This window comes from Lactuca virosa, chromosome 8 (genome assembly GCF_052849685.1).
Source record: "Lactuca virosa cultivar CGN04683 chromosome 8, Lactuca_virosa_CGN04683_v6, whole genome shotgun sequence".
NCBI lineage: Eukaryota > Viridiplantae > Streptophyta > Magnoliopsida > Asterales > Asteraceae > Lactuca > Lactuca virosa.
Genome location: NC_136433.1, coordinates 41,602,512 through 41,609,639, shown reverse-complemented (window position 1 = coordinate 41,609,639; position 7,128 = coordinate 41,602,512).

Genomic DNA, 7,128 nt, shown 5'->3' with positions numbered 1-7,128 from the left:
TATGAATTCAAGTAATGATGTGAGATTTAGACACAGGATGTAAATATGATCTTGTTTCAGCTCCATTACGCTTTCAAGTTTTACAGAGTACAAGATGTAATTATGTAAAAGACTTCATTACTATGACCCTAGTAAGCACTCCTATTTATAGGAGAGGAAAGCGTACAAAAAATATACTAAGGACTAAGCGTTAAGCTTCGAATACAATGCCCTAGTAAAATAAATTACAAATATGTTCGAAAACACTAAAACATACTTCGACTAATTACAACACTTCGACTCTAACAAGCTCCCCCTTTGTAATCATAGTCGAAGTCTTCAGTTTGTAAGAAGTGTGATGGAGTATAGCAACACCCTTCGAACCTCTGTATACCATGAGATAATCTTCTTCAACTCCTTCTTGTCTCCTTCATTATTCTTTTTGCAATGATTCATACGAACAATTAAGTTCGTATATTGAGACGTTGAGTACCTTTCTACTTCACTTGCCTGGAACAAGAAACGTTTAGCTTTTCCTGCTTTGTCTTTTCCAGCAAATACTATTCCAAATGGCTTAAGACAAATTTCTCCATCAGCAAATTTCTTTAATTCTACTTGAGTCTTCGAAGGAGCCATTGGAGCTTTTATTTCCATTCCTTTGGCAGTTGCTAACTCCACATCAGTCATTGCCAAACACTCATAGTAATTTTCGATGAAGATTTTGATGTGAGCAACTCCAATCTTGAATTCTTCTAGATCTGTGTTTTGTAGGAATGAAAATGATTTGTCTTTTAAAAGCAATGCAACTTGTATGAGATCATACAAGTTCATCAATAGAAAATCAGCAACAGTAAATTCGTAAATCTTTCGATCTGCCCTGGCAACCACGTATTTAAAGTTTTGGACTGTGTTTTCGAAAACCACATCCTTTTTCATGCTGATCACTTTCTTTATTTTGATTAAAGACCAAACATCTTCAGGAGCTTTTCCAACAACAGCATGAAAACGTATTTTCATGTGTGTACCATCATCCTTGTTTTTAAAGTTCCCTTCTGCCTTGAACTGTGGCATGATAAACATCATTTCGTTTATCGGGAAATCCAGTTGGCTTGTGTCAGTATTTGTGACCAAATAGCTTTGCTTTGGTTTCTTTTCGAATGTGTACATGTGATTGAAAGCAACCTTGGCCTCAATTGTCTCGTAGTTATAATGTTTAGCTGGATCCCCTTTGTCCATTCCCTTTGGATCATTAGCTCGCTGAGACATTATACTTTGAACAATTTTGAGCTTTTCAATCTCAGCCTCTGCTTCAGCCTTCTTTTCATCTTTCAATTTTTCTACAAGAATCGATTTCCCTTTGTCTTTTATTGCTGGATTATCTATTACCTCCTTTGGTTTTGAACCACTCCTACCAGTTTCCAAAGATTTACCAATTACAATCCCTTTGGAAAAAGTTTTTGTAATGGGTAATGTTGTTACAACTGTTGAAGTCACTGGTTCAGCAGAAACAATCACCGGTTTTGTTGTAGGAATTTTCGAAGAAAATACTTTGCCTACCACTTTCGCATCTTCTTCACTTGACTTCCTTTCTCCCCCTTGCACCCCTGTGAAAATAGGAGGGGCAGTTGTTGTGGGAAGAAGACTGGATATGCGAAAGAGCGGTGCAAGTTGCTTGTTAAGTATGGCTTCGAATTGAACAAACTTCTGAGATAAAAAATCCGGAGTAATTAATGAAGAAGAAATCGGCTTGACAGACATTTCCTTCAACTCCTTAAGCAACTTAAGCATCTCCTCGAAGCTTGTTTGTTCGAATGTTGAAATTTGAGAAAGTTGTGGACTCAATTTTTCATACAACTTCACAAATCGTGTAACTGCATCACAAATTATATCGACCTTCTGATTCAATGAAGCATAATCTTATTGAACATTGACTATTTCTTTGTGCATATCTTCACGAAGTTCGCGAATATGCAAATTGACATCTTCGCGCACCTTCTTCACATCTTGAACAAAAAGCACATGTCGTTCCTTTGCTACATTTTTCAATTCTTTCAAATCACTAGCAAATTTCGAACTTTGAGAATTGAGTCGAATTTCAGTGTTTTGATCGTTGAGATCAACTTTCTCCAAGACTCGAGATTCAGAATCTTTAATCATTCCTGATACTTTGCTTACCATCCTGGCTTCGAACATCTTGAGCATAGAGTCAATCTCCAAACTAGAAACAGATGATCCACCCCCAGATCTGCTTGAGACTGAAGTATGGAATTCAACTTCTGATTTAAGATCTTAAACTGTTTCATGGTCATCAACATGTGATCAGGAAATTCCTCTTCCTCTTCATGAAAGTCCAATTCTTCGAACGTACCACCAAATCCCTCATTATCTGTCTCTGTTTCCATTTCAAGGGTTTCTTGAATAGGAGAAGTTGATTTTGGTGGCTCAGTAGATTGTGAAGAAAAGATTGAAGTAAAAGGTTGATCAAGAATATGTTCGAATGTTGGAGAATGAGTGGATGATGTAATGGGAATAGTTGATGGTGAGATAGAAACAATAAGAGTAGAAATAACAGGACCTTGATCGTCATGCTTCGAACCTCCTTCACCCATATCGACATTTGCATCCGTATCAGATACGTGTGCAGGGATGCCTGAAGTTCGAACCTCCTCAAAAATTGATTTGGCAATCGAAACTTCGGGTGGTGTGATAACTATCTTCTCAGGAGTGGAACTTTGAATAAGATGAGTGAACTCTGGAGTTTCTGGAATTCTTTCTGCATCATCTTCAGTCCACTCAGTGGAAATCACCAACTTTCGAGCCTTCTTCTTCTTTTTCTTTGACAACTTGTTTGCCATATCCTCAACCCTCCTTTTCTTCGACACCGGAGAAACAGGTGCTGGTACTTCTCTAATTAACACACCTTGATGTGTAATTTGAGGTTTTCGAATCATTTGTGGTGTAGGAGACTTGCGTTTATGAGAGGACTTCATTTTAATTCGTCGAAACATTCCTGTTTTCGAAGGAATGACAACCTTCTCTTGTGTTTCTTCAATGATAGGCTCAATCACTTGAGTCTCAGTAACATATACTTCAACAACCACCGACTTCTTCTGCGGAGATTTCAAAGATTTTGATTCAGTTTCAGTATTCTTCGACTTTTTGGATTTTGTTTCATCGATATCCAGGAGTTTGCCAGTTTCAATTGTAGAATCGATTGTCTGCAAATATGCTACCAAGACAGAGTTCGAAGGATCAACTCTTTTAAGCATAGCATCTGGAATTCTAGCAACTGACGGAAAAATATCAGCATTATCAGTGACATCCTTCGGACAGTGGTATGGTTGGAAAACTGCTCTTTCTTCATCATTGGCCACCAAATTCCTTCCTTATTGTAAAAATGTTGCAGAATCAGACTCCAGTATCTTGCACACGAAATACCGTGAGTGGCATTCGTGTGTTCTACTCCTTTTTGAAATTCCTTCCATAGTTGAGTAGAATAATCGACTTGAAGATCATAATATATACCAGCTACCATGGCATACACTTCCATCTTTCCTTTATCCAAACCAGCAGAACGGCCAGTTAAACTCACTTATCTTGGACAATGGTGGCTGATAACCCATCTCATTGAACATGTGAACAATTTGGGGAAAAGTAACAGCAACATATGGAGGCGTATTCGGGATATCAAGAATTTGACAGAAAACTTTCTTGGATAACCTGACCTTTTTGTCGTTCAGAAGATGAAAAGTGATCGTATCAGAAGCTTTGTTGTATGTTGCAGTTGATCCTGCTTGTGAAAGCCAGGATAATGGAACCGAGAAAGAGTTAAACATCGCCTTTGACAAAACAGAATTCTTCAAAGCAACGATTACATCTTCATCTCTTCTGGGTACTGAGAAACTTCACCCTCCAAGTAGTAGTTTGTAGCCTGAATCTTCATGATCGGTAATGAAGAAGCATCTTCAGTGGTATGAGAATCGACATGAGCAGAAGTCGCCATTGTTAGGGTTTGAGGATGATGATGAACAGAAAATTTGGGAATTTTTCGTGTTGATCGCGTAAACTGAGAATGAACCCTTGAATCCCCTTTTATATGTTACCCTGATTTTCGAATTTGAAGCGGGATGCATTTAATGAGATCCGACGTGGCACCTTGAAAATCGGACCATTACTGCGTAAAAGTAGCCATGCGTCAAAAAGGAACTATCACATCTCCTAGAGAACCGGACAGAATACCATACGTCATATACAGACAGTCTGTATGGTTATCCCCAAGATGATTTGTAACCGTTAGGACTCTTCGTATGGAAGCAAGGCTCTTTCACTTTTGGGTTGAAAAGCGAAGTCATACGCTAGAAGTTCGAAATCATCAGCCTGAGTTGGTATTACTCAAAACCTCAAGGATTTCGTGAGTGCAGTGTTCCAAAGAAAGTAAGACAAGAAACAGTGAAATAAAAATTTTAGGATTTTGTGATGTCAAAAATTTAATTTGACACAAATGCAGTTAAACCCCGGGCAAAGGTTGCTTCGTTAATCATCAAGAGAGATGATCAACAGCTTGTGTATGTTCCCGTGAATTACAATCGAAAACTTGTAGAGAAGTTTCCAAGGGCATCTTTTGTAAGGCTACATAGGTGGCTTAAAAAATTGCGTTACATATCAGCCTTAACATAAGGTGATGAATTGTAACAGAAATTACTTGTTTGAACAGTGTAGTCAGTGACAAGTTGGCTTTGATAAAAATTTTAACATGACGAGAATATTCGAATGAAACTCACACTGAAATCATATTCAAGAAAAAAAAATTTGTGTGCTGGATCTTGTTGGGTAACAAACATCGTGGGTTTCGAATGTTTGATCAAGACCACTCATTTGAAATGAATATGATTTGGAGTTTCGAATTTGGGTACAGAAACAAAAGTTTCGTGAATATCTGGAACTTAGTTCCCCGTCAATTCCTTAATAAGACTATGAAAATTGGGTTTCACTTTCATCACGGTCTCATGATGTCAGATCATAAACACAGATTTTTGATATGTCTAAGTCCCGATTGGTTTGATCAGAGACCTCTCAGACATATGTCTTCGTGTGTGATCGTGTAAGAACTTTTGGTGAAAAAGATGGATTTAAGACACGAAAAGTACCTCTGTTATATTTTTGGACCAAACAGTAAACTCTTAACTCATTTTGAGAAGAGTAAGGTAGCTCAGAGACTAATGTAAATATAAGCCTGATTGGGAAGAAATTTTCGTATGAATAATTTCATTAAGGCTTTCGTACACACACATTGAGTCATGGAGGCTTTGGTCAACATGCAGCAGCATGCTTCTAGGGACAACCTAACTAGTTCAAATGATGAAAAATTTATCACTTCATACAAAAAAAATAATACCTGACCCAAATACTGCATGCTAAGTCCCCTCTGTAGCGTTATGATAATCTGCAACAAAATACTAAAAAGAAGTAAGAGTCAAAATATTTTTGTTGTTTTGATTTTTCGAAAATAATGACAAAACAATCTAAAATCTTGTTGGAGTTTTGAATTTTCGAAAATGAAATAACAAAACAAAAGAAAATCTTTTTGGATTTTTGATTTTTCGAAAATTTGAAATACAAAAGCTTTTGCAAACAGACGAAATTTTATAGTGATAAATGTACGAATTCGAAGCGGTCGAAGCGTTGACTATGAACAGTAACCACTGAATCAACACTTAAAATAAGTGACAAACGTGCGAATTCGAAGCGGTCGAAGCGTTGACCATGAACAGTAACCACTGAATGCTGAATGACTTTGCGTTATCTTTTATTCAGCGCCTTTGATTTATTCTTTGTCACCCATCATTCTTCTTTTTCGCATGGAACAGAATTTCCATCGATCATTCCAATCCCTTCTATTATTCTCACAAGTGACTTTTCATCTAAAGGTTTTGTGAAAATATCAGCTAACTGATCAGTTGTTTTCACAAAATGTACTTCAATATTTCCATCTTCCACGTGATCTTTTATGAAATGATAACGAAGAGCTATATGTTTAGTCTTCGAATGCTGCACAGGATTATGACAAATTCTTATCGCACTTTGAGAATCACAATATAATGGAATCTTTTTCATATTTATTGCATAATCACGCAATTGACTTTGGATCCATATTATTTGTGAAGTGCAAGCAGCAGCCACATATTCTGCTTCAGCTGTGGAAATTGATACGCATGTTTGCTTTTTCGACTGCCAGCTCACCAATTTGCCATCAAGAAATTGACATCCACCACTTGTGCTTTTTCGATCAAGATTACAACCACCCAAGTCTGCATCTGAGTATGCTTGTACAAAAAATCCAGTTTTCGAAGGATACCACAATCCTAACGAAATTATTCCTTTAAGATAACGAAATATATTCTTCACAGCAATGAGATGTGGCTCTCGTGGATTTGACTGATACCTGGCACAATTACACACAGAAAACATTATATCAGGTCGACTTGCTGTGAGATAAAGTAATGAACCAATCATGCTTCGATAAAGAGTTATGTCAACTGCAGGTTTATCTAATGATGGTGTTAACTTGATGCCTGTTGCCATTGGAACACGTAACTTCGTGTTATTCGTCAATCCAAACTTTTCGAGCAGATTCTTCGTGTATTTTTCTTGATTGATAAAAATTCCATTTCTGTTTTGACAAATATTCAATCCAAGAAAATTATTGATTTTGCCCATCATGCTCATTTCGAACTTACTTTTCATCAAATCTTCGAATTCCTTAGACAAAGCAGGGTCAGTTGAGCCAAAAATAATATCATCAACATAAATTTGAACAAGCATTAGATGATTCCCAACTTTCTTTCGAAATAATGTGGGATCAACAGATCCTTGTTTAAATTTAGATTGTTTCAAAAACGAAGTTAGGGTGGCATACCATGCTCTTGGTGCTTGTTTTAAACCATAAACTGCCTTATCTAAAATATAAACATGATTTGGACATTCTTCGTTAATAAAACCTGGGGGTTGTTCCACATAAACAGTCTCTTCAAGCTCTCCATTTAAAAATGCACACTTCACATCCATTTGATAAACATCAAAATCTTTATGAGCTGCATATGCCAGAAATATTCGAACAGCCTCGAGTCTTGCGACAGGGGCAAAAGTTTC